General features: G+C 33.6%; 4 non-coding genes across 4 annotated transcripts; all 4 read right to left on the bottom strand.

Moving 5' to 3' along the window:
* Window positions 1-4873: 4873 nt before the first annotated feature.
* On the bottom strand, window positions 4874-4944 carry TRNAG-GCC (transfer RNA glycine (anticodon GCC)). The gene has a single exon. It is a non-coding gene; the product is annotated as a tRNA-Gly (tRNA).
* A 2010-nt stretch (window positions 4945-6954) lies between these two features.
* Window positions 6955-7025, bottom strand: TRNAG-GCC (transfer RNA glycine (anticodon GCC)). The gene has a single exon. It is a non-coding gene; the product is annotated as a tRNA-Gly (tRNA).
* Window positions 7026-11113: 4088 nt separating this feature from the next.
* On the bottom strand, window positions 11114-11184 carry TRNAG-GCC (transfer RNA glycine (anticodon GCC)). Its single transcript has one exon. It is a non-coding gene; the product is annotated as a tRNA-Gly (tRNA).
* A 4088-nt stretch (window positions 11185-15272) lies between these two features.
* Window positions 15273-15343, bottom strand: TRNAG-GCC (transfer RNA glycine (anticodon GCC)). Its single transcript has one exon. It is a non-coding gene; the product is annotated as a tRNA-Gly (tRNA).
* Between the last annotated feature and the right edge of the window lie 1738 nt (window positions 15344-17081).

Below are 17081 nucleotides of genomic sequence, written 5' to 3'. Positions count from 1 at the left end.
ACATCAAAATGTGAAATATAAAGTAGATAGTAGGTAAAGCGTAGATTAAATGTTCATAAATATTATATACAATGCTTTAAAAAATATTCTTGATTAAAAAACCAACTAATTCAAAAACAAAAAACGAACAAGTTTAATTCAAACTATGGTAAAAAAAAATATGTTGCTTTTGACGCTCATAAATGACCATTTACAATTACTATCATCTCAAAAAGGTAAAGCATGGACGTCAAAGTGCAACAAAATGAATAAAACTCTATTTGTGCACCAGCCGGGAATCGAACCCGGGTCTGTACCGTGGCAGGGTAATATTCTACCACTAGACCAATGGTGCTTGTTGGTTACATTTTAAAAATATGTTACATGTGTAACTATGCAAATCTACACCATCTAATGTAACTAATTAATGGTATTATATATTGCATGTGCTGTGTTGTTATTATTATCCTTATCAACATAAGGAAAATTCATTTAAGTCCTTCAAAAAAATGCAAGATTTAATTTAGTCCCCAATAAAAAGCAAAAAAACTTCAAGTCGTTGTAAAAAAAAGTAAATAATAGTTTTTAAAATCATGTGTACATTCTAAAAATTTAACCCATTATAAGAATGTTGAAACTTATTATTTTCACATGATGAAGACATACCTTTATCTATTACGATGCGATGGATCGTAGATATAAACTTTTGAGTCGCTATTTATCTTTTTACCTATCTTTCTTTCTAACGAATCGTTCTTGATGGTAATAAGGTGGATAAACTTTATGGCAAATTCACTTGTGCTCTCTCACTTGGAAAGTTGAAGTGAACGGGCTCTATATTCTACCTCTTAATAAGATATGTATACTGTAAGTTATTTATTGGTTGTCAAAGATATTGGATATTTAAAAGGGAATAAGCATTGCCAAGAAATGGTTCTTCTAGAATCAATGCATCCATCCCATTGGTGTCTGTGAAACCAAGGATTTGCGGTGGTTACTTTCTATGTAAAAATAGACCATTGCTTGCACATTATTTGGGATACTTGATTACTCGAGTTGCAACATCGTGGTTAATAAGACTAGGCTTGTATAGAAATTTACCGTGTTGTTGAATGATGTATGCGATAATAGTTCTTGTTATGGTATGGTACAAGAACCCTTCTATGTTTCTTCAATTTGTATGGATGATTACAACTAGAGTCCCTCAGTCCTACAACAATTTACAGAGTAATCAGATGGTGTGGAGATGGGCTTAGAGCCCATAAAGAATGTATCACAAATGAGATCAAGAAAGCATCTTATTTGACATTTCAACATTCCATATTTAGAACGGGCGAATTCAATGCCAAGAAAGTATTTAGGCAAACCTAAGTTCTTGATATTGAAGGATTCCTGGAGAACTACTTTGATGTTGCCATATTTAATAAGTTAGTCACCAACTAGTATCACTTTATAACAAAATACTATCAATAATACGAAGGACAAAGGCGAGCTTTAGAGACGGCTTGCTGATAATTAAGTTGGAATAGGGTCGACTTCTCATAATGATTCCGACTCGCCTTTTTGAGGCCATATATGGATTTAATAATTTGGTTAGGCCTAGACACGACATCCCCAGGGGTTACTTCCATATAAACATCTTCTTAAAAGTATCCATGTACGAAGGTATTGTTTATATCAAATTTACGCATGTTTCAACTGTGTTTAGGAGTTAGTGTGATTACTAGTCTCACATTTGGTCATTTTGGCTAGAGTGGAGTATGTATCAAACAAATCTAGTCCCTATATTTTGGTATACCCTTTTGCCACAATCTGCCTTATATCGTTCAATCAACCATCTCAGTGATGCTTGATTTCGTATGTCCATCTGCCTCCTATTGGTTTTACACAAGGAGGGAGGTCAACTAGTTTCCATATACCAGTCCTCTTGTCGGGTTTGGTTCCAACAATCAAACTTACTAGCCTCCGCATAAGACTTTAATTCAGTCTATATAATGATAGACAAGGAAAAAACGACAAAGAGATTTGAGCATATTAGATAAAGACATTGGGACGAAATTATAACATTTAAAAAAACATCACAATAAAGTATGACATCAAAATGTGAAATATAAAGTAGTTAGTAGGTAAAGCGTAGAGTAAATGTTCATAAACATTATATACAATGCTTTAAAAAATATTCTTGATTAAAAAACCAACTAATTCAAAAACAAAAAACGAACAAGTTTAATTCAAACTATGGTAAAAAAAATATGTTGCTTTTGAGGCTCATAAATGACCATTTACAATTACTATCATCTAAAAAAGGTAAAGCATGGACGTCAAAGTGCAACAAAATGAATAAAACTCTATTTTTGCACCATCCGGGAATCAAACCCGGGTCTGTACCGTGGCAGGGTACTATTCTACCACTAGACCACTGGTGCTTGTTAGTTACACTTTAAAAATATGTTACATGTGTAACTATGCAAATCTACACCCTCTAATGTAACTAATTAATGGTATTATATATTGCATGTGCTGTGTTGTCATTATTATCCTTATCAACATAAGGAAAATTCATTTAAGTCCTTCAAAAAAATGCAAGATTTAATTTAGTCCCCAATAAAAAGCAAAAAAACTTCAAGTCGTTGTAAAAAAAAAGTAAATAATAGTTTTTAAAATCATGTGTACATTCTAAAAATTTAACCCATTATAAGAATGTTGAAACTTATTATTTTCACATGATGAATACATAAGGAGACATACCTTTATCTATTACCATGCGATGGATCGTAGATATAAACTTTTGAGTCGCTATTTATCTTTTTACCTATCTTTCTTTCTAACGAATCGTTCTTGATGGTAATAAGGTGGATAAACTTTATGGCAAATTCACTTGTGCTCTCTCACTTGGAAAGTTGAAGTGAACGGGCTCTATATTCTACCTCTTAATAAGATATGTATACTGTAAGTCATTTATTGGTTGTCAAAGATATTGGATATTTAAAAGGGAATAAGCATTGCCAAGAAATGGTTCTTCTAGAATCAATGCATCCATCCCATTGGCGTCTGTGAAACCAAGGATTTGCGGTGGTTACTTTCTATGTAAAAATAGACCATTGCTTGCACATTATTTGGGATACTTGATTACTCGAGTTGCAACATCGTGGTTAATGAGACTAGGCTTGTATAGAAATTTACCGTGTTGTTAAATGATGTATGCGATAATAGTTCTTGTTATGGTATGGTACAAGAACCCTTCTATGTTTCTTCAATTTGTATGGATGATTACAGCTAGAGTCCCACAGTCCTGCAACAATTTACAGAGTAATCAGATGGTGAGGAGACAGGCTTAGATCCCAGAAAGAATGTATCACAAATGAGATCAAGAAAGCATCTTATTTGACATTTCAACATTCCATATTTAGAACGGGCGAATTCAATGCCAAGAAAGTATTTAGGCAAACCTAAGTTCTTGATATTGAAGGATTGCTGGAGAACTACTTTGATGTTGCCAAATTTAATAAGTTAGTCACCAACTAGTATCACTTCATAATGAAATACTATCAATAATACGAAGGACAAAGGCGAGCTTTAGAGAAGGCTTGCTGATAATTAAGTTGGAATAGGGTCGACTTCTCATAATGATTCCGACTCGCCTTTTTGAGGCCATATATGGATTTAATAATTTGGTTAGGCCTAGACACGACATCCCCAGGGGTTACTTCCATATAAACATCTTCTTAAAAGTATCCATGTACGAAGGTATTGTTTATATCAAGTTTACGCATGTTTCACCTGTGTTTAGGAGTTAGTGTGATTACTAGTCCCACATTGGTCATTTTGGCTAGAGTGGAGTATGTATCAAGCAAATCTAGTCGCTATATTTTGGTATACCCTTTTGCCACAATCTGCCTTAAAAGTATCCATGTACGAAGGTATTGTTTATATCAAGTTTACGCATGTTTCAACTGTGTTTAGGAGTTAGTGTGATTACTAGTCCCACATTGGTCATTTTGGCTAGAGTGGAGTATGTATCAAGCAAATCTAGTCCCTATATTTTGGTATACCCTTTTGCCACAATCTGCCTTATATCGTTCAATCAACCATCTCAGTGATGCTTGATTTCGTATGTCCATCTGCATCCTATTGGTTTTACACAAGGAGGGAGGTCAACTAGTTTCCATATACCAGTCCTCTTGTCGGGTTTGGTTCCAACAATCAATCTTACTAGCCTCCGCATAAGACTTTAATTCAGTCTGTATAATGATAGACAAGGAAAAAACGACAGAGAGATTTGAGCATATTAGATAAAGACATTGGGACGAGATTATAACATTTAAAAAAACATCACAATAAAGTATGACATCGAAATGTGAAATATAAAGTAGATAGTAGGTAAAGCGTATATTAAATGTTCATAAACGTTATATATAATGCTTTAAAAAATATTCTTGATTAAAAAACCAACTAATTCAAAAACAAAAAATGAACAAGTTTAATTCAAACTATGGTAAAAAAAATATGTTGCTTTTGAGGCTCATAAATGACCATTTACAATTACTACTCCCTCCGTTCCTTTTTAAGTGTCGTTTTAGCAAAAAGCTCTTCAACCAAGATAGTGGATTATTAGAGTTACTTTTCCTAATATACCCTTATTTATTTTTTTCTTTCCAAATAAATTCAATCATACACTCTCTTTTTCCAATAACTAATTGAAAAATTTAAGGTGGAGTTATTGAGAAAATAAGGGTATAAATGACAAATTATAACATTAAATTATAAAACGACACTTAAATAGGAACAAAAAAATTCTTCTAAATTGACACTTAAAAAGGAACGGAGGGAGTATCATCTAAAAAAGGTAAAGCATGGACGTCAAAGTGCAACAAAATGAATAAAACCCTATTTGTGCACCAGCCGGGAATCGAACTCGGGTCTATACCGTGGCAGGGTACTATTCTACCACTAGACCACTGGTGCTTGTTGGTTACACTTTAAAAATATGTTACATGTGTAACTATGCAAATCTACACCATCTAATGTAACTAATTAATGTTATTATATATTGCATGTGCTGTGTTGTTATTATTATCCTTATCAACATAAGGAAAATTCATTTAAGTCCTTCAAAAAAATGCAAGATTTAATTTAGTCCCCAATAAAAGGCAAAAAAACTTCAAGTCGTTGTAAAAAAAAGTAAATAATAGTTTTTAAAATCATGTATACATTCTAAAAATTTAACCCATTATAAGAATGTTGAAACTTATTATTTTCACATGATGAAGACATAAGGAGACATACCTTTATCTATTACGATGCGATGGATCGTAGATATAAACTTTTGAGTCGCTATTTATCTTTTTACCTATCTTTCTTTCTAACGAATCGTTCTTGATGGTAATAAGGTGGATAAACTTTATGGCAAATTCACTTGTGCTCTCTCACTTGGAAAGTTGAAGTGAACGGGCTCTATATTCTACCTCTTAATAAGATATGTATACTGTAAGTTATTTATTGGTTATCAAAGATATTGGATATTTAAAAGGGAATAAGAATTGCCAAGAAATGGTTCTTCTAGAATCAATGCATCCATCCCATTGGCGTCTGTGAAACCAAGGATTTGCGGTGGTTACTTTCTATGTAAAAATAGACCATTGCTTGCACATTATTTGGGATACTTGATTACTCGAGTTGCAACATCGTGGTTAATGAGACTAGGCTTGTATAGAAATTTTCCGTGTTGTTAAATGATGTATGCGATAATAGTTCTTGTTATGGTATGGTAAAAGAACCCTTCTATGTTTTTTCAATTTGTACGGATGATTACAGCTAGAGTCCCTCAGTCCTACAACAATTTATAGAGTAATCAGATGGTGTGGAGATTGGCTTAGATCCCAGAAAGAATGTATCACAAATGAGATCAAGAAAGCATCTTATTTGACATTTCAACATTCCATATTTAGAACGGGCGAATTCAATGCCAAGAAAGTATTTAGGCAAACCTAAGTTCTTGATATTGAAGGATTGCTGGAGAACTACTTTGATGTTGCCAAATTTAATAAGTTAGTCACCAACTAGTATCACTTCATAACAAAATACTATCAATAATACGAAGGACAAAGGCGAGCTTTAGAGAAGGCTTGCTGATAATTAAGTTGGAATAGGGTCGACTTCTCATAATGATTCCGACTCGCCTTTTTGAGGCCATATATGGATTTAATAATTTGGTTAGGCCTAGACACGACATCCCCAGGGGTTACTTCCATATAAACATCTTCTTAAAAGTATCCATGTACGAAGGTATTGTTTATATCAAGTTTACGCATGTTTTAACTGTGTTTAGGAGTTAGTGTGATTACTAGTCTCACATTGGTCATTTTGGCTAGAGTGGAGTATGTATCAAACAAATCTAGTCCCTATATTTTGGTATACCCTTTTGCCACAATCTGCCTTATATCGTTCAATCAACCATCTCAGTGATGCTTGATTTCGTATGTCCATCTGCATCCTATTGGTTTTACACAAGGAGGGAGGTCAACTAGTTTCCATATACCAGTCCTCTTGTCGGGTTTGGTTCCAACAATCAAACTTACTAGCCTCCGCATAAGACTTTAATTCAGTCTGTATAATGATAGACAAGGAAAAAACGACAGAGAGATTTGAGCATATCAGATAAAGACATTGGGACGAGATTATAACATTTACAAAAAACATCACAATAAAGTATGACATCGAAATGTGAAATATAAAGTAGATAGTAGGTAAAGCGTATATTAAATGTTCATAAACGTTATATATAATGCTTTAAAAAATATTCTTGATTAAAAAACCAACTAATTCAAAAACAAAAAACGAACAAGTTTAATTCAAACTATGGTAAAAAAAATATGTTGCTTTTGAGGCTCATAAATGACCATTTACAATTACTATCATCTAAAAAAGGTAAAGCATGGACGTCAAAGTGCAACAAAATGAATAAAACTCTATTTGTGCACCACCCGGGAATCGAACCCGGGTCTGTACCGTGGCAGGGTACTATTCTACCACTAGACCACTGGTGCTTGTTGGTTACACTTTAAAAATATGTTACATGTGTAACTATGCAAATCTACACCCTCTAATGTAACTAATTAATGGTATTATATATTGCATGTGCTGTGTTGTTATTATTATCCTTATCAACATAAGGAAAATTCATTTATGTCCTTCAAAAAAATGCAAGATTTAATTTAGTCCCCAATAAAAAGCAAAAAAACTTCAAGTCGTTGTAAAAAAAAGTAAATAATAGTTTTTAAAATCATGTGTACATTCTAAAAATTTAACCCATTATAAGAATGTTGAAACTTATTATTTTCACATGATGAAGACATAAGGAGACATACCTTTATCTATTACCATGCGATGGATCGTAGATATAAACTTTTGAGTCGCTATTTATCTTTTTACCTATCTTTCTTTCTAACGAATCGTTCTTGATGGTAATAAGGTGGATAAACTTTATGGCAAATTCACTTGTGCTCTCTCACTTGGAAAGTTGAAGTGAACGGGCTCTATATTCTACCTCTTAATAAGATATGTATACTGTAAGTTATTTATTGGTTATCAAAGATATTGGATATTTAAAAGGGAATAAGAATTTCCAAGAAATGGTTCTTCTAGAATCAATGCATCCATCCCATTGGCGTCTGTGAAACCAAGGATTTGCGGTGGTTACTTTCTATGTAAAAATAGACCATTGCTTGCACATTATTTGGGATACTTGATTACTCGAGTTGCAACATCGTGGTTAATGAGACTAGGCTTGTATAGAAATTTTCCGTGTTGTTAAATGATGTATGCGATAATAGTTCTTGTTATGGTATGGTACAAGAACCCTTCTATGTTTCTTCAATTTGTATGGATGATTACAGCTAGAGTCCCACAGTCCTGCAACAATTTACAGAGTAATCAGATGGTGAGGAGACGGGCTTAGATCCCAGAAAGAATGTATCACAAATGAGATCAAGAAAGCATCTTATTTGACATTTCAACATTCCATATTTAGAACGGGCGAATTCAATGCCATGAAAGTATTTAGGCAAACCTAAGTTCTTGATATTGAAGGATTGCTGGAGAACTACTTTGATGTTGCCAAATTTAATAAGTTAGTCACCAACTAGTATGACTTCATAATGAAATACTATCAATAATACGAAGGACAAAGGCGAGCTTTAGAGACGGCTTGCTGATAATTAAGTTGGAATAGGGTCGACTTCTCATAATGATTCCGACTCGCCTTTTTGAGGCCATATATGGATTTAATAATTTGGTTAGGCCTAGACACGACATCCCCAGGGGTTACTTCCATATAAACATCTTCTTAAAAGTATCCATGTACGAAGGTATTGTTTATATCAAGTTTACGCATGTTTTAACTGTGTTTAGGAGTTAGTGTGATTACTAGTCTCACATTGGTCATTTTGGCTAGAGTGGAGTATGTATCAAACAAATCTAGTCCCTATATTTTGGTATACCCTTTTCCCACAATCTGCCTTATATCGTTCAATCAACCATCTCAGTGATGCTTGATTTCGTATGTCCATCTGCATCCTATTGGTATTACACAAGGAGGGAGGTCAACTAGTTTCCATATACCAGTCCTCTTGTCGGGTTTGGTTCCAACAATCAAACTTACTAGCCTCCGCATAAGACTTTAATTCAGTCTGTATAATGATAGACAAGGAAAAAACGACAGAGAGATTTGAGCATATCAGATAAAGACATTGGGACGAGATTATAACATTTAAAAAAAACATCACAATAAAGTATGACATCGAAATGTGAAATATAAAGTAGATAGTAGGTAAAGCGTATATTAAATGTTCATAAACGTTATATATAATGCTTTAAAAAATATTCTTGATTAAAAAACCAACTAATTCAAAAACAAAAAACGAACAAGTTTAATTCAAACTATGGTAAAAAAAATATGTTGCTTTTGAGGCTCATAAATGACCATTTACAATTACTATCATCTAAAAAAGGTAAAGCATGGACGTCAAAGTGCAACAAAATGAATAAAACTCTATTTGTGCACCAGCCGGGAATCGAACCAGGGTCTGTACCGTGGCAGAGTACTATTCTACCACTAGACCACTGGTGCTTGTTGGTTACACTTTAAAAATATGTTACATGTGTAACTATGCAAATCTACACCATCTAGTGTAACTAATTAATGGTATTATATATTGCATGTGCTGTGTTGTTATTATTATCCTTATCAACATAAGGAAAATTCATTTAAGTCCTTCAAAAAAATGCAAGATTTAATTTAGTCCCCAATAAAAAGCAAAAAAACTTCAAGTCGTTGTAAAAAAAGTAAATAATAATTTTTAAAATCATGTGTACATTCTAAAAATTTAACCCATTATAAGAATGTTGAAACTTATTATTTTCACATGATGAAGACATAAGGAGACATACCTTTATCTATTACGATGCGATGGATCATAGATATAAACTTTTGAGTCGCTATTTATCTTTTTACCTATCTTTCTTTCTAACGAATCGTTCTTGATGGTAATAAGGTGGATAAACTTTATGGCAAATTCACTTGTGCTCTCTCACTTGGAAAGTTGAAGTGAACGGGCTCTATATTCTACCTCTTAATAAGATATGTATACTGTAAGTTATTTATTGGTTGTCAAAGATATTGGATATTTAAAAGGGAATAAGCATTGCCAAGAAATGGTTCTTCTAGAATCAATGCATCCATCCCATTGGCGTCTGTGAAACCAAGGATTTGCGGTGGTTACTTTCTATGTAAAAATAGACCATTGCTTGCACATTATTTGGGATACTTGATTACTCGAGTTGCAACATCGTGGTTAATGAGACTAGGCTTGTATAGAAATTTTCCGTGTTGTTAAATGATGTATGCGATAATAGTTCTTGTTATGGTATGGTACAAGAACCCTTCTATGTTTCTTCAATTTGTACGGATGATTACATCTAGAGTCCCACAGTCCTGCAGCAATTTACAGAGTAATCAGATGGTGTGGAGATGGGCTTAGAGCCCAGAAAGAATGTATCACAAATGAGATCAAGAAAGCATCTTATTTGACATTTCAACATTCCATATTTAGAACGGGCGAATTCAATGCCAAGAAAGTATTTAGGCAAACCTAAGTTCTTAATATTGAAGGATTTCTGGAGAACTACTTTGATGTTGCCAAATTTAATAAGTTAGTCACCAGCTAGTATCACTTTATAACAAAATACTATCAATAATACGAAGGACAAAGGCGAGCTTTAGAGACGGCTTGCTGATAATTAAGTTGGAATAGGGTCGACTTCTCATAATGATTCCGACTCGCCTTTTTGAGGCCATATATGGATTTAATAATTTGGTTAGGCCTAGACACGACATCCCCAGGGGTTACTTCCATATAAACATCTTCTTAAAAGTATCCATGTACGAAGGTATTGTTTATATCAAGTTTACGCATGTTTTAACTGTGTTTAGGAGTTAGTGTGATTACTAGTCTCACATTGGTCATTTTGGCTAGAGTGGAGTATGTATCAAACAAATCTAGTCCCTATATTTTGGTATACCCTTTTGCCACAATCTGCCTTATATCGTTCAATCAACCATCTCAGTGATGCTTGATTTCGTATGTCCATCTGCATCCTATTGGTTTTACACAAGGAGGGAGGTCAACTAGTTTCCATATACCAGTCCTCTTGTCGGGTTTGGTTCCAACAATCAAACTTACTAGCCTCCGCATAAGACTTTAATTCAGTCTGTATAATGATAGACAAGGAATAAACGACAGAGAGATTTGAGCATATCAGATAAAGACATTGGGACGAGATTATAACATTTAAAAAAACATCACAATAAAGTATGACATCGAAATGTGAAATATAAAGTAGATAGTAGGTAAAGCGTATATTAAATGTTCATAACGTTATATATAATGCTTTAAAAAATATTCTTGATTAAAAAACCAACTAATTCAAAAACAAAAAACGAACAAGTTTAATTCAAACTATGGTAAAAAAAATATGTTGCTTTTGAGGCTCATAAATGACCATTTACAATTACTATCATCTAAAAAAGGTAAAGCATGGACGTCAAAGTGCAACTAAATGAATAAAACTCTATTTGTGCACCAGCCGGGAATCGAACCCGGGTCTGTACCGTGGCAGGGTACTATTCTACCACTAGACCACTGGTGCTTGTTGGTTACACTTTAAAAATATGTTACATGTGTAACTATGCAAATCTACACCATCTAGTGTAACTAATTAATGGTATTATATATTGCATGTGCTGTGTTGTTATTATTATCCTTATCAACATAAGGAAAATTCATTTAAGTCCTTCAAAAAAATATAAGATTTAATTTAGTCCCCAATAAAAAGCAAAAAAACTTCAAGTCGTTGTAAAAAAAGTAAATAATAATTTTTAAAATCATGTGTACATTCTAAAAATTTAACCCATTATAAGAATGTTGAAACTTATTATTTTCACATGATGAAGACATAAGGAGACATACCTTTATCTATTACGATGCGATGGATCGTAGATATAAACTTTTGAGTCGCTATTTATCTTTTTACCTATCTTTCTTTCTAACGAATCGTTCTTGATGGTAATAAGGTGGATAAACTTTATGGCAAATTCACTTGTGCTCTCTCACTTGGAAAGTTGAAGTGAACGGGCTCTATATTCTACCTCTTAATAAGATATGTATACTGTAAGTTATTTATTGGTTGTCAAAGATATTGGATATTTAAAAGGGAATAAGCATTGCCAAGAAATGGTTCTTCTAGAATCAATGCATCCATCCCATTGGCGTCTGTGAAACCAAGGATTTGCGGTGGTTACTTTCTATGTAAAAATAGACCATTGCTTGCACATTATTTGGGATACTCGATTACTCGAGTTACAACATCGTGGTTAATGAGACTAGGCTTGTATAGAAATTTACCGTGTTGTTGAATGATGTATGCGATAATGGTTCTTGTTATGGTATGGTACAAGAACCCTTCTATGTTTCTTCAATTTGTATGGATGATTACATCAAGAGTCCCACAGTCCTGCAGCAATTTACAGAGTAATCAGATGGTGTGGAGATGGGCTTAGAGCCCAGAAAGAATGTATCACAAATGAGATCAAGAAAGCATCTTATTTGACATTTCAACATTCCATATTTAGAACGGGCGAATTCAATGCCAAGAAAGTATTTAGGCAAACCTAAGTTCTTAATATTAAAGGATTTCTGGAGAACTACTTTGATGTTTCCAAATTTAATAAGTTAGTCACCAGCTAGTATCACTTCATAACAAAATACTATCAATAATACGAAGGACAAAGGCAAGCTTTAGAGACGGCTTGCTGATAATTAAGTTGGAATAGGGTCAACTTCTCATAATGATTCCGACTCACCTTTTTGAGGTCATATATGGATTTAATAATTTGGTAAGGCCTAGACACGACATCCCCAGGGGTTACTTCCATATAAACATCTTCATAAAAGTATCCATGTACGAAGGTATTGTTTATATCAAGTTTACGCATGTTTCAACTGTGTTTAGGAGTTAGTGTGATTACTAGTCTCACATTGGTCATTTTGGCAAGAGTGGAGTATATATCAAACAAATCTAGTCCCTATATTTTGGTATACCCTTTTGCCACAATCTGCCTTATATTGTTCAATCAACCATCTCAGTGATGCTTGATTTCGTATGTCCATCTGCATCCTATTGGTTTTACACAAGGAGGGAGGTCAACTAGTTTCCATATACCAGTCCTCTTTTCGGGTTTGGTTCCAACAATCAAACTTACTAGCCTCCGCATAAGACTTTAATTCAGTCTGTATAATGATAGACAAGGAAAAAACGACATAGAGATTTGAGCATATTAGATAAAGACATTGGGACGAGATTATAACATTTAAAAAAACATCACAATAAAGTATGACATCGAAATGTGAAATATAAAGTAGATAGTAGGTAAAGCGTATATTAAATGTTCATAAACGTTATATATAATGCTTTAAAAAATATTCTTGATTAAAAAACCAACTAATTCAAAAACAAAAAACGAACAAGTTTAATTCAAACTATGGTAAAAAAAATATGTTGCTTTTGAGGCTCATAAATAACCATTTACAATTACTATCATCTAAAAAAGGTAAAGCATGGACGTCAAAGTGCAAAAAAATGAATAAAACTCTATTTGTGCACCAGCCGGGAATCTAACCCGAGTCTGTACCGTGGCAGGGTACTATTCTACCACTAGACCACTGGTGCTTGTTGTTTACACTTTAAAAATATGTTACATGTGTAACTATGCAAATCTACACCATCTAATGTAACTAATTAATGTTATTATATATTGCATGTGCTGTGTTGTTATTATTATCCTTATCAACATAAGGAAAATTCAATCAAGTCCTTAAAAAAATGCAAGATTTAATTTAGTCCCCAATAAAAAGCAAAAAAACTTCAAGTCATTGTAAAAAAAAGTAAATAATAGTTTTTAAAATCATGTGTACATTCTAAAAATTTAACCCATTATAAGAATGTTGAAACTTATTATTTTCACATGATGAAGACATAAGGAGACATACCTTTATCTATTACGATGCGATGGATCGTAGATATAAACTTTTGAGTCGCTATTTATCTTTTTACCTATCTTTCTTTCTAACGAATCGTTCTTGATGGTAATAAGGTGGATAAACTTTATGGCAAATTCACTTGTGCTCTCTCACTTGGAAAGTTGAAGTGAACGGGCTCTATATTCTACCTCTTAATAAGATATGTATACTGTAAGTTATTTATGGGTTGTCAAAGATATTGGATATTTAAAATGGAATAAGAATTGCCAAGAAATGGTTCTTCTAGAATCAATGCATCCATCCCATTGGCGTCTGTGAAACCAAGGATTTGCGGTGGTTACTTTCTATGTAAAAATAGACCATTGCTTGCACATTATTTGGGATACTTGATTACTCGAGTTGCAACATCGTGGTTAATGAGACTAGGCTTGTATAGAAATTTACCGTGTTGTTGAATGATGTATGCGATAATGGTTCTTGTTATGGTATGGTACAAGAACCCTTCTATGTTTCTTCAATTTGTATGGATGATTACATCAAGAGTCCCACAGTCCTGCAGCAATTTACAGAGTAATCAGATGGTGTGGAGATGGGCTTAGAGCCCAGAAAGAATGTATCACAAATGAGATCAAGAAAGCATCTTATTTGACATTTCAACATTCCATATTTAGAACGGGCGAATTCAATGCCAAGAAAGTATTTAGGCAAACCTAAGTTCTTAATATTAAAGGATTTCTGGAGAACTACTTTGATGTTTCCAAATTTAATAAGTTAGTCACCAGCTAGTATCACTTCATAACAAAATACTATCAATAATACGAAGGACAAAGGCAAGCTTTAGAGACGGCTTGCTGATAATTAAGTTGGAATAGGGTCAACTTCTCATAATGATTCCGACTCACCTTTTTGAGGTCATATATGGATTTAATAATTTGGTAAGGCCTAGACACGACATCCCCAGGGGTTACTTCCATATAAACATCTTCATAAAAGTATCCATGTACGAAGGTATTGTTTATATCAAGTTTACGCATGTTTCAACTGTGTTTAGGAGTTAGTGTGATTACTAGTCTCACATTGGTCATTTTGGCTAGAGTGGAGTATGTATCAAACAAATCTAGTCCCTATATTTTGGTATACCCTTTTGCCACAATCTGCCTTATATCGTTAAATCAACCATCTCAGTGATGCTTGATTTCGTATGTCCATCTGCATCCTATTGGTTTTACACAAGGAGGGAGGTCAACTAGTTTCCATATACCAGTCCTCTTGTCGGGTTTGGTTCCAACAATCAAACTTACTAGCCTCCGCATAAGACTTTAATTCAGTCTGTATAATGATAGACAAGGAAAAAACGACAGAGAGATTTGAGCATATCAGATAAAGACATTGGGACGAGATTATAACATTTAAAAAAAAACATCACAATAAAGTATGACATCGAAATGTGAAATATAAAGTAGATAGTAGGTAAAGCGTATATTAAATGTTCATAACGTTATATATAATGCTTTAAAAAATATTCTTGATTAAAAAACCAACTAATTCAAAAACAAAAAACGAACAAGTTTAATTCAAACTATGGTAAAAACAATATGTTGCTTTTGAGGCTCATAAATGACCATTTACAATTACTATCATCTAAAAAAGGTAAAGCATGGACCTCAAAGTGCAACAAAATGAATAAAACTCTATTAGTGCACCAGCCGGGAATCGAACCCGGGTCTGTACCGTGGCAGGGTACTATTCTACCACTAGACCACTGGTGCTTGTTGGTTACACTTTAAAAATATGTTACATGTGTAACTATGCAAATCTACACCATCTAATGTAACTAATTAATGTTATTATATATTGCATGTGCTGTGTTGTTATTATTATCCTTATCAACATAAGGAAAATTCAATCAAGTCCTTCAAAAAAATGCAAGATTTAATTTAGTCCCCAATAAAAAGCAAAAAAACTTCAAGTCATTGTAAAAAAAAGTAAATAATAGTTTTTTAAAATCATGTGTACATTCTAAAAATTTAACCCATTATAAGAATGTTGAAACTTATTATTTTCACATGATGAAGACATAAGGAGACATACCTTTATCTATTACGATGCGATGGATCGTAGATATAAACTTTTGAGTCGCTATTTATCTTTTTACCTATCTTTCTTTCTAACGAATCGTTCTTGATGGTAATAAGGTGGATAAACTTTATGGCAAATTCACTTGTGCTCTCTCACTTGGAAAGTTGAAGTGAACGGGCTCTATATTCTACCTCTTAATAAGATATGTATACTGTAAGTTATTTATGGGTTGTCAAAGATATTGGATATTTAAAATGGAATAAGAATTGCCAAGAAATGGTTCTTCTAGAATCAATGCATCCATCCCATTGGCGTCTGTGAAACCAAGGATTTGCGGTGGGTTACTTTCTATGTAAAAATAGACCATTGCTTGCACATTATTTGGGATACTTGATTACTCGAGTTGCAACATCGTGGTTAATGAGACTAGGCTTGTATAGAAATTTACCGTGTTGTTAAATGATGTATGCGATAATAGTTCTTGTTATGGTATGGTACAAGAACCCTTCTATGTTTCTTCAATTTGTATGGATGATTACAGCTAGAGTCCCACAGTCCTGCAACAATTTATAGAGTAATCAGATGGTGAGGAGACGGGCTTAGATCCCAGAAAGAATGTATCACAAATGAGATCAAGAAAGCATCTTATTTGACATTTCAACATTCCATATTTAGAACGGGCGAATTCAATGCCAAGAAAGTATTTAGGCAAACCTAAGTTCTTGATATTGAAGGATTGCTGGAGAACTACTTTGATGTTGCCAAATTTAATAAGTTAGTCACCAACTAGTATCACTTCATAATGAAATACTATCAATAATACGAAGGACAAAGGCGAGCTTTAGAGACGGCTTGCTGATAATTAAGTTGGAATAGGGTCGACTTCTCATAATGATTCCGACTCGCCTTTTTGAGGCCATATATGGATTTAATAATTTGGTTAGGCCTAGACACGACATCCCCAGGGGTTACTTCCATATAAACATCTTCTTAAAAGTATCCATGTACGAAGGTATTGTTTATATCAAGTTTACGCATGTTTCAACTGTGTTTAGGAGTTAGTGTGATTACTAGTCTCACATTGGTCATTTTGGCTAGAGTGGAGTATATATCAAACATATCTAGTCCCTATATTTTGGTATACCCTTTTGCCACAATCTGCCTTATATCGTTCAATCAACCATCTCAGTGATGCTTGATTTCGTATGTCCATCTGCATCCTATTGGTTTTACACAAGGAGGGAGGTCAACTAGTTTCCATATACCAGTCCTCTTATCGGGTTTGGTTCCAACAATCAAACTTACTAGCCTCCGCATAAGACTTTAATTCAGTCTGTATAATGATAGACAAGGAAAAAATGACAGAGAGATTTGAGCATATTAGATAAAGACATTGGGACGAGATTATAACATTTAAAAAAACATCAC

The sequence above is a fragment of the Vicia villosa genome, linkage group LG1 (genome assembly GCF_029867415.1).
Source record: "Vicia villosa cultivar HV-30 ecotype Madison, WI linkage group LG1, Vvil1.0, whole genome shotgun sequence".
Classification (NCBI taxonomy): Eukaryota; Viridiplantae; Streptophyta; class Magnoliopsida; order Fabales; family Fabaceae; genus Vicia; species Vicia villosa.
Note: the sequence above shows the minus strand (reverse complement) of the source record. Positions and strands in the feature narration are given on the sequence as shown.